Here is a 22,114-nt window from a genome sequence, read left to right as displayed (position 1 = left end):
TTCAGAACTCATCCCCTGAGCTCTGGAATGGAGAGCGTGGAATGGGGAATGTTCCTGGAATATGGAATGGGGAATGTTCCTGGAATATGGAATGGGGAATATTCCTGGAGCATGGAATGGGGAATATTCCTGGAGCCTGGAATGGGGAATATTCCCTGTGCAAACACAACTTCCATGGGGATTCCTGCACAAGGAGCTCTCAGAGCACAATGAACAGGTTAAAATTTCAACACAGAGTAAAAAATAATTCCCAAATTAATTCTGACTCTCCACTGCCTCTCCCAAAAGATTTTCAGTCACTTTTCCCTATTTCTGGAAGGTGTTTTCCCATTCCATCCACAATAACCACGGGGAGAATCCCAAAGTTTCTCTCCAAGGAGTTGGGAATTGCCTTCAGAACTCATCCCCTGAGCTCTGGAATGAGGAATATTCCTGGAGCCTGGAATGGGGAATGTTCCTGGAATATGGAATGGGGAATATTCCCTGTGCAAACACAACTTCCATGGGGATTCCTGCACAAGGAGCTCTCAGAGCACAATGAATAGGTTAAAATTTCAACACAGAGTTAAAAATAATTCCCAAAGTAATTTTGACTCCCCACTGATTTTTCCAAAAGATTTTCAGTCACTTTTTCCTATTTCCTTTTGGGAAGGTGTTTTCCCATTCCATCCACAATAACAAAGGGGAGAATCCCAAAGTTTCCCTCCAAGGAGTTGGGAATTGCCTTCAGAACTCATCCCCTGAGCTCTGGAATGGGGAGCCTGGAATGGGGAATATTCCTGGAGCCTGGATTGGGGAATATTCCTGGAACATGGAATGGGGAATATTCCTGGAGCCTGGAATGGGGAATGTTCCCTGTGCAAACACAACTTCCCAGAAAAATCCTGCTCAAGGGCTCTCAGCCCTCAGCACAAGGAGCTCTCAGAGCACAATGAACAGGTTAAAATTTCAAGACAAAGTTAAAAATAATTCCCAAAATAATTTAGACTCCTCACTGACTCTCCCAAAAGATTTTCAGTCACTTTTCCCTATTTCTGGAAGGTGTTTTCCCATTCCATCCACAATAACAAAGGGGAGGATCCCAAAGTTTCCCTCCAAGGAGTTGGGAATTGCCTTCAGAACTCATCCCCTGAGCTCTGGAATGGGGAGCCTGGAATAGGGAATATTCCTGGAACATGGAATAAGGAATATTCCTGGAGCCTGGAATGGGGAATATTCCCTGTGGAATATGGGGAACCTTCCATGGGGAATCCTGCTCCAGGGCTCTCAGCCCACAGCACAGTAACAGGTCAGTAACAGGGCAAAATTTCAACACAGAGTAAAAAATAATTCCCAAATTAATTCTGACTGTCCACTGCCTCTCCCAAAAGATTTTCAGTCCTTTTCCCTATTTCTGGAAGGTGTTTTCCCATTCCATCCACAATAACCAAGGGGAGGATCCCAAAGTCTCCCTCCAAGGAGTTGGGAATTGCCTTCAGAACTCATCCCCTGAGCTCTGGAATGGGGAGCCTGGAATGGGGAATATTCCTGGAGCCTGGAATGGGGAATATTCCTGGAACATGGAATGGGGAATATTCCTGGAATATGGAATGGGGAATATTCCCTGTGGAATATGGGGAACCTTCCATAGGGAATCCTGCTCCAGGGCTCTCAGCCCTCAGCACAGTAACAGGTCAGTAACAGGGCAAAATTTCAACACAGAGTTAAAAATAATTCCCAAATTAATTCTGACTCCTCACTACTTCTCCCAAAAGATTTTCAGTCACTTTTCCCTATATCTGGAAGGTGTTTTCCCATTCCACACACAATAACAAAGGGGAGGATCCCAAAGTTTCTCTCCAAGGAGTTGGGAATTGCCTTCGGAACTCATCCCCTGAGCTCTGGAATGGGGAATATTCCTGGAGCCTGGAATGGGGAATATTCCTGGAATATGGAATGGGGAATGTTCCTGGAGCCTGGAATGGGGAATATTCCTGGAATATGGAATGGGGAATGTTCCTGGAGCCTGGAATGGGGAATGTTCCTGGAATATGGAATGGGGAATGTTCCTGGAGCCTGGAATGGGGAATATTCCTGGAATATGGAATGGGGAATGTTCCTGGAGCCTGGAATGGGGAATGTTCCCTGTGCAAACACAACTTCCATGGAGATTCCTGCACAAGGAGCTCTCAGAGCACAATGAACAGGTTAAAATTTCAACACAGAGTTAAAAATAATTCCCAAAGTAATTCTGACTCTCCACTGCCTCTCCCAAAATATTTTCAGTCACTTTTCCCTATTTCTGGAAGGTGTTTTCCCATTCCATCCACAATAACCAAGGGGAGAATCCCAAAGTTTCCCTCCAAGGAGTTGGGAATTGCCTTCAGAACTCATCCCCTGAGCTCTGGAATGGGGAATGTTCCTGGAATATGGAATGGGGAATATTCCCTGTGCAAACACAACTTCCATGGGGATTCCTGCTCAAGGGCTCTCAGCCCTCAGCACAAGGAGCTCTCAGAGCACAATGAACAGGTTAAAATTTCAACACAGAGTAAAAAATAATTCCCAAATTAATTTTGACTCTCCACTGAGTTTTCCAAAAGATTTTCAGTCACTTTTCCCTATTTCTGGAAGGTGTTTTCCCATTCCATCCCCAATAACAAAGGGGAGGATCCCAAAGTTTCCCTCCAAGGAGTTGGGAATTGCCTTCAGAACTCATCCCCTGAGCTCTGCAACGTCACCTGGAGCCTGGAATGGGGAATATTCCCTGGGCAAACACAACTTCCCAGAAAAATCCTGCTCAAGGGCTCTCAGCCCTCAGCACAAGGAGCTCTCAGAGCTCTGCAGCTCCACTTGGCAGCAGCAGATGCTCAAGTGCAAGGCCAAGGTGCTGTGCCAAAATGCCAAGCCATGCTTTATAATCTTCCTCTGTTTCAATAAACAATCTTAAAAATATATTTATAGTTAAAGATCAGCTGTTCAGACTAGATTTGCCTGAGTTTTGCAAAGTATTCAGGTTAAAAATTCAAATATATCTGGTTTAGAACAATGGAACCCAAGTTTGGTTGGATTTCCCCTACTTAAAAAATCCTCCTTTCTCTCATTTGCTGCCTCTGACCCCAGTTCTGTTGGAAAACATCAAAATATTCTTCTAGAATAGTTTAAATATGATTAAGTTTAGGTTTAGGTCAATCCCTGCTGCATCACTGATACAGAAAGGAAATCACAGCTCTGGAACAAAATATTTTACATTTCTGAAGGACTACTGCATTCAGTCTCCTGCTGTTAGGACACAAAACTAAACCAAAGCCATCCTCCATGTCCTTTAAAACATTAAATATGTTGTAATAAACAACTTGAACTCCACCAATAGAAGGGTTTTTAGGGTTTTGGTAAGAAACCCTCAAAAGCAGAAAAATGCTGGATGAAATGAAAAAGCAGAAAGGATTTTAAGTGCAGGTTTAAGGCACCTTTGCACTGCCCTGAGCAGGATTGAGGCATTGCCAATAAAACCACTCTGTGCCAGATCCACCTCCATGGAAAAATAAAATTATCACACAATGTCATCAGGGCCAGATTGGCTTGGCTTGTTTGGCTCCAAAGAGGATTTAATTTTGTCTTTATCAGGATGTTTGCAGTGCTGCTCACAGCAGAGAGAGTGAAATCAGGGAATAGCATTTCATTTATCTGGGATCCAGCTCTGCTTGTTAAAAAAAAATTAAAAAAAAATTAAAGTCAGTCCTCTCATAAAACCCAACAAAGTGGAAAAGCTGCAAGACACTGTCAGCAAAAATTAAGAGTAATTTGATACAAACACTGGGCAAGAAATGGAACTCTATTTCCCTCATCTCATCTAAGGATCTTAATCATGGGATTGTTTCCACTCCTGAGCACAAAGCAGGAGCTGGGGAGTTTTTCCAGCAGCTCTCTGCCAAGTCAGGGCTGCTGCCACTTCCATGGAGAAGAGATTTGGCTGGGTCGCTCAGGACAGGCAGCTGCTTTGCTGACAGGACACATCAGCTCTCAAGGATCTGGATTTCTGCAGTGAAAAGGTAAAAGGTTGATTTCCACCCAGGAGAGCAGGGATGATTTAGTGGGGGTTGATATTCCTGCACCTCAGCTGCCAGGTGTCAGCAAGGTTGGATAAAATCCAGCAACTGAAATAAGGTAAATAGAACGTGTTTGTGCCTGGACACAAAGTCAGGAAAATAAGTAATAACATCAAATAATTAAAACCCATACAAAACCCACTCGCTTTTTGGTTAGTGACCTTTAGGCACATAACCCGAATCCCGGCTCACAAACTTCCCTCGCAAATCCCGATGTAAATAAATAATCGTTCATCACCTTCCCCCACTGAGGCTGCCAGGCTCTTTTCAGCGGTCAGGACGAGCAGCGATGGCCAGAAATTAAACCAGGAAATTCCACCTCACCCTGAGGAAGAGCTTCTCCCCATGGAGGCGGCGGAGAAGCACGGAATATGCTGAGCTGGGCAAGCTCCGCCAGGATCACCCAGATCCCCCAAATCCCACCCTGGCACCCCCGGCAGCGCTGTCCAAAGGCTCCCGGGGCTCTCGGGCCGTGCCCATTCCCCGGGAATGCCGCGGGTCCCCCCGGCTGGGGCCGTTCCGAGCCCGCCTGTGTCACCTGCTCCAGGTGAGTGCCGTGGCACGGCTGGGCAGGGCTGGGCAGAGCGATCCCCTTCCAACCCCGCCCGTTCTGCGATCCCGGCATTCCGGCCTGGGCCAGCGCTGCCCCCTCAGCCGGGTCCCCTCCCGTCCCCTCCCCGCCGCCGCCTACCTGTGCAGGGCCCCGCTCCTCCCGGGGCCGGCGGCGACGTGAGGGGAACCGGGCGGCGGCGGGGCGGGAGCGGCTCCGCAGTCCCTATGGAAACGCGCCCTATGGAGAGCCGGCCCTAGGGAAATGTGCCCTATGGAGAGCCGGCCCTAAGGAAGCCCGGCCGTATGGAGAGCCGGCCCTATGGAAGCCCGGCCCTATGGAAATGTTCCCTATGGAAGCCCGGCCTATGGAAGCCCGGCCCTATGGAAGCCCGGCCCTATGGAACGCCGCCGCCCCCGCCCGCGCCGCCAGGCCCGCAGCGGGGCCGCACCACCGAGCGCCGCGCGGGGAGTGCCGAGGCATCGCGGGGCGGGAGGGCTCCAGCTGTGCCTATAAGCCGAGGGCTCTGACGTTGTCACTCGGTGTCGTTGTCACGCTCTGTCGCTGTCACCTTTCTCCCGGTGTCACCCTCTGTCGAGTCGTGCCACAGCCCGCAGCGTGTCACCTGCCTCCCCCCCCCCGTAGAGAGATGGTAGAGCCCGGCGGGTCCCCAGGGGCGCTGAGCGCCCTCTGGCGGCGCGGGCGGGGACCGCAGCTCCGCGCTCCCTCCGCGGCCGCTCCGCACCGGGAGAGCCCCGGGAAACACCGGGAGAGCTCCGGGAAGCACCGGGATAGCTCCGGAAAACACTGGGAGAGCCCCGGGATACACCGGGATAGCTCCGGGATACACCGGGAGAGCCCCGGGATACACCGGGATAGCTCCGGAAAACACTGGGAGAGCGCCGGAATGCATCGGGGGAGCTCCGGATGCACAGGGAGAGCCCCGGGAAACACCAGGAGAGCTCCGATAGAGCCCGGGAAAAGCACCTGGAGAGCCCCGGGATGCACCGGGAGAGCCCCGGGAGAGACTGGGAGAGCCCCGGGATGCACCGGGAGAATCCGGGATGCACCGGGAGAGCTCCGGGAAGCACCGGAAGAGCCCCGGGATGCACCGGGAGAGCTCCTTGTTGCAGGGGATGTGAGAAACACGGCTCACTATTTAGAATTTTTATCAAAGTTTCTTAAGGGATAAAAGGGATAAAATCCAGCGCTGGGCGCTTTTTATATTTTTATATATTTTATATTTTCTATATTTTTCTATTTTCTATTATACATATATATATAAAATAGAAAAATATATATAATATATAATAGATATATTATATATATCTAATAATAGAATAGAATAATAATCTAATAATATCTAATATATAATAGAATATATATATAATAGAATATATATATAATAGAATATATATATATATATATATAATATTTACTGTTACATTACAGGGGGTACATGCATATTCATAACAGTTCATACATATTCAAACATCTCTGTGAGTTTAGATGTTCTTTTGCTTGGTTTTAACCTTTGACTTGTGTTCATGCCATCTTGTAGAGTAAATGAATATATTTTATTTCTTCTTCTGGTTCCATCCTGTTGTATTTTCACTCCCTGATAACGAGAGTCAATACATTCTTATTTTTTCATCACTTTTGTTTCTGTTTCTGTTATCTTGTCTTTCAGGTAAGATAGTTCCCAAATCCATCTGGGAAGTCACCTAAATATTTTATTTTTATATATATATAATATATATATAATTATACATATAATTTTATATAATATATTATTACACTGAGTTAGTGACATGAAAAAGCATTTCAACATTTCACAATCTCTATTATTCTACAGTCTAAGATAGTATATTAGATATATAGATATTACAGTATTACAATATATAGATATTACACTACTATGTGGGTTTAGGGAAAAAACAAAGCATTTTTGGACATTTTTATGGTTGTCATGAGAGGCTGGATGTCACATTTATAGAGAGTTTGAGTTCCATGTAAGGAGCTGTCAGTTTGCTTGGAAAAAGGTGATTGTGCTGGAGGGAATTTTAGCCCAGTGACAGCAAACCAAAGGAACAAACCAACCAAACAGAATCAAAATACCCATGGGAAGTAAAATACAGGATTGTGCCTGAAATGGATTCAAATATTTATATATTATATTATATTCATATATTGATATATTGTGGAAACATTATTGAATCTCAGTTTCTCTTCCCCTTCCCTTCTTGTTTTTTCCTTTGCCATCCCTTCCCCTCTTCCCCTTCCCCTTTTTTTCTTCCCTCTTTCCCTTCTCTCTTGTTTTGGGTTTGTTTTTTTTTTCCTTTTTCCTTTCTTTTTCTTTTTTTGTTTTAGGTTGGGTTTTCTTTGTTTTGTTTTGGTTTTGGTGGGGGTTTTTTGTTTTGTTTTTTTAACATGCAGGCAGAAAATCATGGTTGCTCAAAGCAGCTGGAAAATAAAATTTAAAAATCAGGGGAAATGCATGAATTCAGTTATTCAAGGTGAGAAAAGAGAAACTGTTCAGATTGGGATGATACTGTTTCAGTAATGACCCCTGATAAGTTACATTAAGTATTAAGTAACACATTAAACATTAAGTTACATTACATTAAATACAATAAATATATTTAGTCTTACATTAATATACTGTTTTCCTTTCTTGACACCACCTGCCTCTCCCCTTCCTAGCTAGATTTTAGGAATTTAACCTTTCCAAACTACAATGCCACCAATTCAAATTTCAATTTCTAAATTTTAGAGTTCTTCTTGGAAATGCTGCTCAGAGCTTCTAAGCATGTGCCTGACTGAGCAAAGAATTTGTATTTTTGGTGATTTCCTTAAGACATAACATTTATGTCTTAAAATATGGTGTATTTCTTATGATGTTTTTCCATCTCATGATGTTTACCTCTCTTTCTCAGGAGGTAGAGCTGGATGATTTTTAAGGTCCCTTCCAACCCAGAGATTCTGTGATTCTGTGGTAGTGACATGCCATGAAAAGACCAGTAAATCGCATCTAGAAGTGTTGTACAGGACAACAGCCCATGATTATTTAATGATTATTTAATGATTATTTAATTATTATTGTTGTTATTATTATTATTAACCCTTAAACTTCACACAAAGCAAGGGCACTACAATCTGAGAGCCACAAAACAATTCCCATACAACAGACCTGGGAGAGAAGTAAGGGAGGCAGTTAATAAAATAAAAAATAAAATAAAAATAAAAATAAAAATAAAAATAAAATAAAAGAAAGAGAGAAAGGACATAAAGAATTGATAAATTTGGGTTGGACATTGCAAATTCTGTGCAGAGTCCTGCCCTGGCACTGTGCCCCATCCCAGGGCACATTCCCTCTTCCAGGGGCAGCAACTGCTGCTCCTTCTTCCCTGAGTCCCCCTCCACATCTGCAAAACATCTGTGTCCTGTCCTTCCTTCTCTTCATCCCATGGGAAGCTGGTAAAAATTACCAGATAATGGTCATTAATAATAAAAATAGACCCCATAAATGGCTTATGCATTTATGTATTCGCTTTTGCATGTTGTTATTGATCAGAAGTATTTAGATGTGGTACAGATTGTAACTTTTTTTAGCTGCTTGTAAATAGAATATCATAAAATATCATTTCATATCCATCAGCTGAAGGATGTACTGTATTGCTCATAGAGGAGAGGAAGCCAACAGGCACTGGGAAAGATGATGAAATTGCAGATCTCAGCATATTGATATTTGCTGATTCAGACTAACTAAACACATTGGAAAATGCTTGGTAGGCCTAAAACCAGTAGATATACTTTGCCGAACTTATAAGTGGTGTGTGCTGTGAGTAGAGCAGTGACTCCCTGGCCACCCAGCGCTGCTTGCTTGCTTTATTGACCATTAAAGATATAAAAATGAAATTGGGTTTAGCTCTGGAAATTTTCTCTCATGCTCCGTGTTTGTGTGGCCCGTGCGGGCGGAGCGGGGCTGGCGGGAGCCGCTCTCCCCTCAGAGCCCCTGAGGGCGGCAGCAATGGCGGCGCCGCTCCCTCAGCGCCCGGCCTGGGCCCCGGCGGGCGGGGAGCCCTCGGCAGCGCCTGCGGGCAGCAGGGAGCGAGCCCCGGTGCCTGGCAGAGGCCTGAGGGACACCCTGTCGTGAACGGCGGAAGAAATGCCTCACACAATATGCGTGAATGGCAAATCCCAAAGTTTATTGAAAGCTCACACATATTTATATTGGTGTTAATGAAGCTTATACATATTGCAAAAGCTGAGCTCATTATTGGTTAAAGCACACTTAGATCAACCACACCTACTTCTATGCTCTAATGATTATTTTGTTTCTATGTTTGCATTCTTCTAGCTTCTCTACCTAGGATATCTACATTTTCTGGCAAGCAATTTTCTCCCCCATCTTCCCGTTTCAGCACAGGTCACTGTGACCTTTGTCAGTGATTGGACACTGGTTACATAATCCCTAGCTTGTTTCCCCTATCCTTATCCAACGATACCACATTGAAGTGGCCTTTCTCAGCTAACCAATTATCCAAAAAGCTCTCCACATTTCCCCCGTTTTTCTGTTGAACAAGCATGGTTTGATTAAATGCGGTAGTTATCATCTTTCGCACCATATTCTGTAAGCATATACAAAAACATGGCAAGACTAATATTAACAACAAAGCTACAATAGCTACTACAATGCTAACCTTAACAACAGAGCGTAACTATGATCTTAAGCTTAAAGATTTGAGCCATCTATCAATACCAAGGCCTGATTCTACCTGTAAGTTCCCAGTTAACCTCCGTAACTCAGAGAGCTGTGAGTGAACAGACTGTGCATGATCAGAAAGATTCATGCAACACATGCCCTCAAATTCATCACAGCCATGGCCTTGTGCAAGTAAGAGAAAATCAATTGCAGCTCTATTTTGAAGTGTTGCATGGCGAATAGAATCAACATCAAGCAAAAGACTAGAAATCGCTAAAGAAGTTGCATTTGTTTGTTTAGCAAGCTAACACTCTAACTTATTTAAAATAGCATGAGCACGTGCTGCTGATACCCCTGGGGCTAAGAAAGATGCTGCGATTATGGCCGCTGGGGATCAAAATTTTACATCATCCCGGCAGTCTGCAGCAAATGCATGAGCCATTTGTTTGCTCCTACGATGGAGGCTCATGTTCAGTATCATGGACGTGTTAGGTGTAAGTAGAGACAGACGTCCAAGTGTACATGGTCCCCCGTGCAGCATTGATGGGATACCGGCCCAGGCACGGTCTCCACATATCAGGAAATATCCTGCTGGCAATTGAATAGGGTCATTTGATGAGACTGACACTCTCTTTGTTGTACAATTGCACCAGGCCGATGCATTTTGGTAGACAGCCATGCTGGAAGTTACAACATTAGAATGGTTCTTGACTGACAGCAGGCTTCTATGGTTAAAATGAATACATGCATCTGCCATCACTGACCCTAACAACTCCAACTCTTGGGGCTCCTGTGGTGCTATAGGAAAGTGGGAAACCCACTGATCCCAATTATCCACACTCGTCCTAGCATTGCTGACCTTACAAGTTGGTACATGTAAAGGGCACGGCCAGGGATCTGCTGGTAATCCAACCAAACAAGTTGTGAATGGATTGCCAGGAGAAGATAATGACAGGCAAATAGTCTCTTGCTTAGTCAAGTTTGCCAGGGTGACCCATATGTTAGTCTTGGGCTGAGGTGGGGCCCATGCCTGATGGTCTACACTGTCCACAAAAGAAGCAAAAATTAATAAAGCAATAACATAAAGTTTCCATCAAACACAGCTGCTCGGGTCCATTTAGCAGGTACCCACAGAGATCCTGTAGGGGTAGAAACACAAAGATATCCGCGGCCCCAATATAACACCTTAGCAGGACCTTGCCATTGTCCTGTTTTAGGATCTCTGTATCTCACCCATACATCTTTCTTTACATCATCTATTTCTTGTACATAGTGACAAATCACAGCAGGAACCTTATTTTCCCCAAAAACACACAAGTGGTTCAAAACAAGCAAACACTTTAACAATCTTTCTTGTGGCTCTCTGGTATCCATATATTTACGCAGATATCTTTTCAAGGTACCATTTGCTCTCTGCGGCTGCATAAACAGCCCATGTAACCTCCGGTTTTGAACCTTTTTTATAGAGGCATCTTCTATTCGCTCACACACGCCTGCAACATACAAAGAATCTGTTACAATGTTAAGAGGTCCAAAGAAATGCATCATGGCCCATACAACAGCCAATAGCTCCATCGTTTGCAAAGTGTCCAACTCAGTAGCTCAGAGTATATGATGATGCCATTGTCCCTCTTCTTGCCAGGTCACTGCAGCGGTTTTGGATTTTCTTCCTGCATCTGTGTAAGCAGTTATAGCATCCAATAAGGGCTTTAGTGATCTTTTTGGGCATTGAATCCAACCCCACTGTCCTATCACAACCCTTTTTGAGCAAATCAGCTACAATTTCAATTTTCTGAAGAAGGGTTTTATGTTGTTGAAGTGGAGGAGATTTCCATTCCAAGGCCCATATCTCCCCCATTTTTCTGTTATGCTGAGTAAGTGCACCCAGTAAGAATTTTGGTCCACACCAAACCGTCAGCTGTATAGGAAGATCAAGATCATGTCTCTGAACACTGCCTTGTGTGATACAGTCCAATACCTGCTGCAGTGTCTCGAGGATGAAGAGCAATAGTAAAGAAGCAGTCCTTCAGATCAATAATCAAAAGTGGCCAGTCCCTTGGCAGCATAGCAAGATTAGGTAATCCTGGTTGTAAGGCTCCCATAGGTAATCCATCAATAACGAGTGGTCCCTTTACCCCAGTTGGAACCTTTTCCGGGTGAGTAGACATCAGGGTCACTGTGGCCGCTGCTGCTGCCAGGTCCAATCCGAGGCTCCCGGCGCTGGCGGGCTGGAGGCAGGTCGAGCTGAAGCAGTGACAGCTGCTACTTGTGTCTGGGCACAGGGAGCTGGTGTCCGGGAAGCAGAACTGCGCTGAGCAGCCGCGGGGCAGGCGGACCCCCCGGAGCCCGCTGCCCCACGGGAGGTGGGAGGCCCGTCCTGCCGCCCCCCCCGGCTCGGCTGCGGAGCGGAGCGGGAGGCGGTCGGGCTGCAGCTGCTAAGCCGCTTAGGGCCGGGGCTGGCACGAGCCTCTCTGGCGGGGTGGCTGCGGGCTGTGCGCTGCAGTGGGGACGCTGAGGGCGCGGATCCGGAGCGGGAGGACACGGAGGAGGTGTAGGGTTTAACACCGGGGCAGGCGGCGCGGACAGCACGGCTGGAGTATGCGTGGGGGGGGGGGGGGGGGGGGGGCGCTGCCGCCTGAAGCAGGAGCTGATAGCGGCGGGGAGCTGTTGTCTGGAGCAGGAACTAGCGTCGGCGGGGAGCTGCCGCTTGATGTAGATGCAGGGGACCGCCGTATGAGGCAGGAACCGAAGTCGGCGAGGGGGTGCCACTTAAAACAGGCACCGACGCTGGCGGGGCCGTGTTGCATGGGCTGCACTAGTCTGCTGGGCAGCTCTTTCCTCTGCCTGGTATTTCAGCAATTCACCATGCACGACTCGCCATAACTTTCCCAACTTTCTCGCAGCTTTATCATCATCTATGATTGCCTGCCACAACTTATCCCCAAATATAAGGCACTCTGACAACCTATGCACTGCGCGAAGATTCCGAAAAAGTCCTTGTGCATACCCATGAGCTAACCACCCATGAAGCTCTTTCTGCAAATCTATACCCTTAACCTTACACTTTTATAAAAAGCTAGGAAATAAATCATATGCTGCTTGCCTTTCTTTATCCATGTTAAAGATAACAGCGCGCTTCTTGCAGCCCTTCCAGACTCCGGCAGCACGTATCGGCCGGGGTCTCCGATGAGGTCACCCGGGGCTCAGCACTTTCCCTTTTTCAGCGGTGCTTTTGCCGTCCTCGGCTGCGATAGGACCCAAACCCTGTACACCGATTGACCGTGGCTACCGACGAAAGAACGTCCGGGGTCACCATTTGTCGTGAATGGCGGAAGAAATGCCTCAAACAATATGCGTGGATGGCAAATCCCAAAGTTTATTGAAAGCTCACACATATTTATATTGGTGTTAATGAAGCTTATACATATTGCAAAAGCTGAGCTCATTATTGGTTAAAGCACACTTAGATCAACCACACCTACTTCTATGCTCTAATGATTATTTTGTTTCTATGTTTGCATTCTTCTAGCTTCTCTACCTAGGATATCTACATTTTCTGGCAAGCAATTTTCTCCCCCATCTTCCCGTTTCAGCGCAGGTCACTATGACCTTTGTCAGTGATTGGACACTGGTTACATAATCCCTAGCTCGTTTCCCCTATCCTTATCCAACGATATCACATCAAAGTGGCCTTTCTCAGCTAACCAATTATCCAAAAAGCTCTCTACAACACCCCTGCTCCCCGGGCTCCTGCGGCTCCTGGAGCCGCTGCCCACGAGTGCCCGGCCCGTCCGTGTGGCCAATTCCTGGTGCCCTGGGCAGCGCAGCCGGCAAAGCCAGGGCTCTGCACTGTGGGGCTGGGGCTGTCCTGTGGCAGCGTGGCCAAAGCCTCTCAGGGCTCTGGGCACAGCAGGGGCCAAAGGCCACAAGTGCGGGGCTGCTCCCAGCCAGTTCCTGGCTGCTCCACTGTTGTTGGGCTGCCGGGGGTGGCCCTTTGTGACACGGGCACACGGTGTCGGGGCCCTTTGTGATGTGGGACGTGCTGGTGGCCAGAGAGCCTTGTGACATCAGGGAGCCCGGCCCTGGCTGAGGGTGTCTAAGGGGCGCAGAGCCCTGCGGTGCCCAGACACAGGAGAGCCGCTCTCTGTGCAGGAAGCAGCTCCCTGTGTCTGTCTGCGCTGGACGCCCACAGCGACAGAGGCCGACAGCGACAGACAAGGACAGCAACAAGGACAAAGGCAACTCCAACTCCCGGTCACCAGCCCCTTGCCCAGCTGGCTGGAGGCCCCCAGCGGGCAGAGGTCAGGGGCAGTGGGCAGGTCAGTCCTGCCACTGTCACAGACTGAGGAGGAGGAGAGGCCCTTTGCCAACGAGGACCGTGAGCTTTCCCAGTGGGAAGCTCTGCAAGAGACGTATCCTAAAGAAGTGCTGAGAGTCCAAGAAATGTCCCAGCAGAGATCCAGGAGCAGCCAAGAGCTGTACCAATGCCAGGTACGTGTGAGAGTTGGGGAAGTTTCCCTGTGCAGAGGTGGGACACACCAAGAGCTCTATGAACAGAGAGAAACTGTCACAGTCCGGGAGCTGTAGCAGTGAGGAGAGTCCTCAGTGAGATGTAGCAAGAGGTGTGCGAATGGGAAGAATGTGTCACAAGCCAAGAGATATCCCAGTGGGAAATAGACATGAGAGGGCAGCAGGAGCTGGGATGGGGAGAAGACAAAAGATCCCATGAGCTATCCCTGCAGAGAGATGTGAGTGTCCCAGAGGATTCCCAATGGGACGATGCCCAAGAGCTTTCTTAGGGAGAAGGTGAGAGGTAACCAAGACCTCTGACCATGGGGACAAGATGTGCACTGTCACATGTCCCCATGGGCAGACAGGAGAGACTGGAATTGTCCCAGGTGAGAGGCAGCAGTGCCAAGGAGCTGTCCCAAGGAGCAGACGCTGCAGCCCAGGAGCTGCCCTGGTGGGACGATGGGAGTGAGCGCAAGCTGTCCCAGTGGGGGGAAGATGTGAGCAGGCAGGAGCTGTCCCAGTGGAGAAATGCCATCAGCTCTGAGATGTGGGACAGATCCTTGCTAGCAGGGAGTGACAGGAGCCTGAGCCTTGTCCCCCAGGGGGCCCAGCTGTGGCAGCCCCGTGGGCACAGAGGTGGCAGCAGAGGCAGTGCCTGCCCCAACCAGCGCCTCTCCTTCCCTACAGAGTCCCACGGAGGCCGGGCCGGCAGCTGCTGCCCCAGCGGGAGCTGCTGAGGAGGAGGAGCCCCTGGAGCCTCTGGCCCCTGGGGCAGAAGAGGCAGCAGAGCCTCCTGTCCCCAGAAAGGAGCCGCCATCAGCAGGGACACAGAGCCCAGTGCCTGCCCCTGTCAGCCCCCCAGGCTGCAGCCAGGCTCTGCTGGACTTGGCGTGGCTCATCAGCTGTGTGATCGTGAGCCAGCTACTGCTGGAGGTCCAGGCACTCGGGCAGCAGCCGCAGGAGCAGAGGCAGAGGGAAGAAAGTGAGGATGCAGCCGTGGTAGGAACAGGCCCAGCAGAGAGGGAAGAGAGCCCCGTGCCTGCCCCGCACAGCCCCCCCGGGCCCTGCTCTGCCCGGCTGGGATTCCCGGCCCCCGGGCAGCAGCCGCAGGGGGCAGTGGCAGAGCCAGAGCTGCCACAGGAAGGCAGCCAGGAGAGCTCGGGCTGGGAGAGTGACTGGGACGCCTCCAGTGAGGAAGAAGAGGAGCAAATCGAGTCAGACCTGTCCCAATGGACAGACTCTTCTCTTGAAGAGCTGTCCGAGGATGACAATTGGAGCTCCAGTTCTTGGGACTTCTGGAGAGCCACTGTGGGCCCAGCGAAGGAGGAGGACAGCCAGGCTTGTCCCCCAGAGGGGCCCCGCTCTGGCAGCCCCGCGGGCACAGCGGTGGCAGCAGGGGCAGCCCCTGCCCTGGCCAGTGCCTCTCCTGGCCCGGGCCGTGCCACGGAGGCCGAGCCGGCAGCTGCTGCCCGGGGCGGAGCTGCTGAGGAGGCGGCAGCGGGGGCGGCGCCTGCCCCGCACAGCGCCCCCGGGCCCTGCTCTGCCCCGCTGGGATTCCCGGGCCCCGGGGAGCAGCCGGAGGGGGCAGTGGCAGAGCCAGAGCTGGCAGGGTCAGAGCTGTGCCTGGAAGGCAGCCAGGAGAGCTCGGACTGGGACAGTGAGCCCGGCAGTGAGAGGGACGCCTACAGCGAGAGAGAGGAAGAGGAGTGGGCACTGGCAGAGCCAAAGCTTTTCAAGGAAGGCAGCCAGGAGACCTCGGTTTGGGACAGTGAGTCCTGCAGTGAGAGGGATGCCTACAGTGTGACAGAGGAAGAGGAGTGGGCACTGGCAGAGCCAAAGCTTTTCAAGGAAGGAAGCCAGGAGACCTCAGTTTGGGACAGTGAGTCCTGCAGTGAGAGGGACATCTACAGTGTGGAAGAGGAAGAGGAGTGGGCAGTGGCAGAGCCAAAGCTTTTCAAGGAAGGAAGCCAGGAGACCTCGGTTTGGGACAGTGAGTCCTGCAGTGAGAGGGATGCCTACAGTGTGGAAGAGGAAGAGGGGTGGGCAGTGGCAGAGCCAAAGCTTTTCAAGGAAGGCAGCCAGGAGACCTCAGTTTGGGACAGTGAATCCTGCAGTGAGAGGGACGCCTACAGCGAGAGAGAGGAAGAGGAGTGGGCACTGGCGGAGTCAGAGCTGGCAGGGTCAAAGCTGTTCCTGGAAGGCAGCCAGGAGACCTCAGTTTGGGACAGTGAGTCCTGCAGTGAGAGGGATGCCTACAGTGTGACAGAGGAAGAGGAGTGGGCAGTGGCAGAGCCAAAGCTTTTCAAGGAAGGCAGCCAGGAGACCTCAGTTTGGGACAGTGAGTCCTGCAGCGAGAGGGACATCTACAGCGAGAGAGAGGAAGAGGAAGGTGAAGTCAAGTCCCTGCTGTCACTGCCATGGGCAGACTCTTCTCCCAAAGAGGTGCCCCAGCTGGCAGCCCCTGCCCTGGCCAGTGCCTCTCCTGGCCCGGGCCGTCCCACGGAGGCCGAGCCGGCAGCTGCTGCCCGGTGCGGAGCTGCTGAGGAGGCGTTGCCTGGTGTTGCCAAGGCCAGGAAACGTCCCTCCCGCTTCAGGCGGGCGCTGCGGGGGCTGCGGGGGCTGTTCCGCTGTGCCTGCCTGAGGCCACGGCCCGAGGAGTGAAACAGGAAAAGATGAAGAAAAAGAAGAAGAAGATGAAGACAAAGAAGATGAAGGAGATGAGGAAGAAGATTACAAAGAAGATGAAGATCGAGACAAGACCATGAAGACCGAGTGGAAAAAGATTATGAAGAAGAAGACGACTGTCTCAGTTTTGAGACAAATTGAAGAGAGCATACTCCCAAATGAAATGTCTCCTCTCAAGGCTTTCAGCAATTGCCCTCTACCAACAGAAAATGAATAGCAAGAGAGGAAAGTGGCAACACCTAAACCCAACAGTGAATTCCAACAGAATGCTCACAGAACTCTCTCCTCTGGCCCACACAGACACGGGAAGAAAGACCCAAAATTCCTGGAAATTGGGGCAAATGTTGAAGAAATTCCCTTTCTCAACTTGGGGTGTGAGATGGCAGCGTCTTTCCTGCTGAGGGCAGTGGAGCTTCCCCAGAGCAGTTCCACCCAGCAGAAGGCACAGCCCTGGTGGCTCTCTGGGCTCCTGGACCTCCTGTCCAGGGCAGCCAAAGCAGCTGGGCCGGAGTCTCTGGCTGTGCTTTCTCTACCCGCCTCGGCTCCTTGATGCTTGGGGCTGGAACGGGACGGCCCCACTGCCGCCGGTGCCGCTGCTCTGGTGTGGGAGCAGCAGCTGTTGGGTTCGGCTGGAGGGGCTGAAAGATTGCTGCTGCAGCTCCTCCAAGGCAGGGAAGGGAAAAGCTTTGGCATGGGCCAGCAAAGCCAAGCAAGCCCAGCAAAACCGTAGCAGGCAGAGCCAGGAACAGCTGGGCAGTGAGGCTTGGAAAATGGCCGGGCAAAGAGGCCAAAGCTCCCCCCTTCCCCGCCCCACACACACCCGGCCCCGGGCCTGGAAGGTGCAGCAACCATTTCTTGGGCACAAAGCAGAGGCTCCTGGAACGGACTCTCAGCACAAACCACTGCAAGACAACAGCAAAGAAGACAAAGAAGACCATGAAGATGAAGAAGACGATGACAAAGAAGATGAAGACTAAGACTAAGACAAGTCACAGAAGGCTTATTTAAGGATACATAGAAGAAGATTAGGAATAAGAATTTAGAAATACTTAGAAGAAGAGTACTAGGAATAGGAATAAGAATTTAAAAATATGTAGAAGAAGAAGAAAAAGAAGAATAGGAATAGGAATAAGAATTTAAAAATACTTAGAAGTAGCAAAGAAGAAGAGTAGTAAGAAAGAGTAGTATGAAGAAGAAGAATAGCACTAAGAAGGATAAGAATAGAAAAATGAAGAGAATATTGAATTAATAAATAAAATTAGAAAATAATTTCTTTTTATTTCGTATTGTATATTTATATTACAATCTATGATATAAAAACATCAATAGAACATATGCCATAATTACGATATATTATAATGTCCCAACACTGTTCCTGTTCTTGAAGAATTTGTGTGTTTTCTAATGAAGTTTCTAGAAAGGCACAAGAGCAGAGTGCCCAGGTTTCCTTTGCAGTCTCTCAGCGGTGCCGATGTATTTTGGCAGGCAGTGCCCCGGAGTCCCCTGTGAGCAGTGAGTGCTCAGCCCCAGCCCAGCGGCAGAGTTGCCGGCCGGGCGGGCAGGGCAGGGCTGGCGCTGCTCTCTGCAGGCGAACGGAAGGCGCACGTTGAGGCCGGCGGAGAGAGAGCTGTGCTGGGAGAGAGCCCTTGGCAGCGGGGCTGTGCAGCCGCCACAGCGGAGCCAGCACAGCCCCGCTGGGACGCTGCCCGTGGCCCGGGAGCCCGGCCGGCTCACAAGGGCAGCGCCGGATCGGCGTGGGCGAGGAGCGAGGGCTGCTCCTTGCCGGGCTTGCTGTGCCTGTGAAGGGGCTGCAAAGGCTCTGGTCCCCATTTTCACGTGTAGTTTGCACACAGAACATCCAGCAGAAGGATCTTGCTGCTGAGCCTGTGGCTGAAGCCTTGGCCCCTCTGCTCCCCTGTCCCTGCCCAGGGCCTGCTCAGCAGAAAGCAGCTGTGGAGTCACTTCTGGAGTCCGTGCAACTCCTCCACGAGACAGAGCTTGGGGCTGGCAGGGACCTTACAGCTCATGTAGTTCCAGCTGATTCTCTCCTGCTCTGTGTCTCCTCTCTCTGACAGGAGTTTCCTCTTTCTTTCTCTCTCCCTTCCTCACACTTCTTCTGCGGTTAAATCCGTGTTGTTGAATAAAATCCCTCTCTTGCGCTCCTATGGTCCCATTTGCCCCTTAATTGGGGCAGAGCCGTCTCCCCCTCATCGCATGGTGACACGTGGGCAGGGACACCTTCCACTATCCCAGGTGGCTCCAAGCCCCATCCCCGTTTTTCGTTGTTTTAGGACAACTTTCCCAGAATCCCAGGATCACGGCTCCAGGGCCGGGAGCTCCTGCTCAGCCCCTGCAGCAGCTCCATGTGGGACAGCAGGGCCGGGTCCTGCCCAGCCCCGGGTGGCGCCGCTGCCGTCCCGGTGAGGCCGCGCTCGGAGCGGCCCCGCGGCGCTGCCGGGCCCTGCTCTGTCCCTTGGCCCGGGGCCGTGTCCATGGAGCCCTGCCGGGCCCTGCTCTGTCCCTTGGCTCGGGGCCGTGTCCCTGCAGCCCTGCCGGGCCCCGCTCTGTCCCTTGGCCCGGGGCCGTGTCCATGGAGCCCTGCCGGGCCCTGCTCTGTCCCTGCCGGGCCCCGCTCTGTCCCTTGGCTCGGGGCTGTGTCCCTGCAGCCCTGCCGGGCCCTGGGCTCTGGGCACACGTGGCTGGGGGCTGCTGGTGGCCATGCTGGTCGCTGTATCCCCATTCCCGGCAGGAGCCACCGAGGGGGCCGCCAGCAGCTCTGGGACACGTGGCCTTGGTGGCCCTCCTGTGCCACCCTGAGCAGGGGCAATGCCACCCTCGCAGATTCATCCCAGGAAAGAGAACTGGGCTTGGAAACAAAGGCCCCCTGTTGGCATAAGATATTTGTTGGGTTTTCATTACTTTTAGTTATTTATTGTGATTTTTGTTGTTCAGAGAAACAGCAGAACCAGATAATCTGCTCTTCATTTAGGTATGTTCCTCAGGAATAATATATATTATTATATATATCACTGTGTCTCTCCCTTTTTTCATAAGAAGTACAACCCAGCCTCTGTGTGTGATTGAGCTTGTAGAATGGGTTATGGGATGTGTTCTAGGCCAAAGTCTGATTTTAGCATTGTTATGATAATTTTTTCTATTTAATACCAGTTTTTTGTTTATCTGAGGGGCCATCACTCTGCATGGAGAGTGATAACCCTTTGAAAGGGCAGCCTGAGAATAAATCATAAACCCAAACCTGTTGTCTTCCAGCCCAACTGAAAGAGAGGGAAATATCAGGGAAGTGAGTGGTTACCAGGGGAATTCTCCACCAGTTGGGTTGTTTAGCCCGGAGGAGTCTCAGGGGAGACCTCATTGCTCTGCACAGCTCCCTGACATTGAGGGGGTGTCAGGCTCTGCTGCCGTGACCCAAGGGAAAGGAGGAGAGGAAACGGCCTCAAGCTGTTCCACAGGAGATCCAGATTGGAGATCAGAAAAAAAATTTCCCTGGCAGAGTGGTCAGGCCTTGGGCTGAGCTGCCCAGGGAGGTTTGGAGTCACTGTCTGTGGGAGTGTTCAGGAGGAGTCTGGATGTGGCCTTGGGAACAGGGTTTGGGGTTATGCTGGAGGTGCTTCAGTGCTACAGGATGACCTTGAAGGTGTTATAGATGCATATTATAATATTGGCCTTTTGCACTTATTGAAATGGATTTTATATGTGTAATGTTAAAGTAACTTTGTTATAAAGATATGTTTTTATTTCTGTTGTTAATTAAGCTTAGTGAAACAGCTGATATCAGTGTGCTTGTGTTAAAATGCCTGCTTGGGTGGGATAACACCCAATGAACACAGGATGAGCACACCTGGACAGATCTGCCAGCCAGCAGCGCTCACTGTCTGAAGGCAGCGTGGGCCAGGGCCCAAGGACTGAAGATGATGATGATAAAAAAGGACTAAAACCACTCCCAAGGAATACACATGCTCTAAAAAAGTGAACCCAAGAAGAAGATATGCTAAATAGTTCTTGGAACATGTAAATTGGTTTGGGGAAAAGTTTACTGTACATAAGGGTCTATGAATATACAAAGGGATGATGTAATTAAAGGGTCTGTGAATATGCAAAGGGCTGATGTAATTAAAAGGTATTTAAGGGGTATCCCCAAGGATAACAGGGTGGTCCTGGCTGAAGTGCCTATGCATTGGCTGTAACAACCTTTGCTCTGTGGTCCTTGTCTCCTATTGTCTTTTATGAAACTTTTTACCTTTTCACAGGAGAGTGAACATATTTTTCACAAAGGTCTCTTCCAGCCCTGCTAATTCAGTGGTTCTGTGACCGCTGCGGCACTCGAGCACCGGGCTGGCTTTGCTGGAGCTGTTTCCCCAGCGCTGGGTTTGACTGAGCTGTTTCCCCAGCACTCGAGCACCGGGCTGGGTTTGCTGGAGCTCTTTCCCTCGCGCACAGAGCGAGGAAGGCTGAGGCAGCATCGCCTGGAGTCGAGCTCCATCTGCCGGGAATTCCAGCGAGCCGCAGCAGCCACGGCACACCGGGAGCCCCTTCCCTGTCCCCTCCTGCCCTGTCCCCTCCTGCCTGAGCTCCGCAGGGGATGCTCCCCCTCGGGCCGATGGGGCAGAGCAGAACTGGCCAGGACTGAGCGGGCAGGACGGGCCAGGCCGGGCTCTGAGCGGCCTCATCCCTCCCCTGGCACGGCCTGGCAGAGCCAAAGTGAAGCAGGGGCAGCCACACTGTGTGGCAATACCAGTTGTGGCTTTCTCTGGGTCTGGATTGAAGGCACTCCAGACAGTGTTTCATGTTGGGACTCAGGTATTTATTATTTCTTATCAGTAAAACAGTCTCACTGCTGTGAGTTCTACAGCTTTCCATTAGAAGGCACAAAATGGCCAACAATCTCTTGGTACAAGGACTTTTAAGACTGAACTATCCAATGAAGAACTGGCACCTGGATTATTTTCCCTTTTACCCCAATAACTGATCCCAAAGAGCTGCAATGGGGACTTTTCTGCCCAATTACAAAATGCCACCCAAACCCATGGAGAAGAAGGAGGAAGAAGCAGCATGAAGCAGAAACCCAGGACAACACCCTGTGCCCTCCATCTTGCTTCCATCCACAACACACTAAAAACCCCAAAACCTCAATTTCTCACCAAGTGATGCACCTGCACTGCTCTCTATAAAAATCTATTTCACACTTTTGTGGATTCTGGTCTATCTGGAAGTCTGGGAAACTTTCTCCATGAATGAGGGTCAGAGTCAGTGCTGCCCTGGGGGTCAGGGCACCCCAGAGCAGACACAGAAATATTCCCAGTGCCCTGGGTTTCCACAGCCCTGTGCCTGGGGTTCTGTTTCTGTGCTGCAGAATTGCACAGAATTGCAATTGTGGAACCTGCAGAGGTAGAGAATATCCCAAGTTAGAAGGATCCTGAGAATTCCCTGAGTTGGGCACCCACCAGGACAATCCAGTGCCACTGCCCAGAGCCCAGCAAGCCCAGCCTGGGCATCCCTGGCAGCGCTGGCCAAAGGCTCCTGGAGCTGTGGCAGCCTCGGGGCCGTGCCCATTCC

General features: G+C 50.3%; 1 protein-coding gene across 2 annotated transcripts in view; it reads right to left on the bottom strand.

Moving 5' to 3' along the window:
* Positions 1-5,155, bottom strand: part of DOP1B (DOP1 leucine zipper like protein B) — a 169,931-nt gene extending 164,776 nt beyond the window's left edge. For both annotated transcript variants that reach the window (XR_013185974.1, XM_077193140.1), the window contains exon 1: positions 4,780-5,155. The gene's annotated coding sequence lies outside the window, so the exon portion shown is untranslated. The remainder of the gene's footprint in view (positions 1-4,779) is intronic.
* Between the last annotated feature and the right edge of the window lie 16,959 nt (positions 5,156-22,114).

The sequence above is a fragment of the Agelaius phoeniceus genome, chromosome 2 (assembly GCF_051311805.1).
Source record: "Agelaius phoeniceus isolate bAgePho1 chromosome 2, bAgePho1.hap1, whole genome shotgun sequence".
Taxonomy (NCBI): domain Eukaryota; kingdom Metazoa; phylum Chordata; class Aves; order Passeriformes; family Icteridae; genus Agelaius; species Agelaius phoeniceus.
The sequence above is the reverse complement of the archived record's forward strand: the minus strand, read 5'-3'. Positions and strand labels throughout refer to the sequence as shown.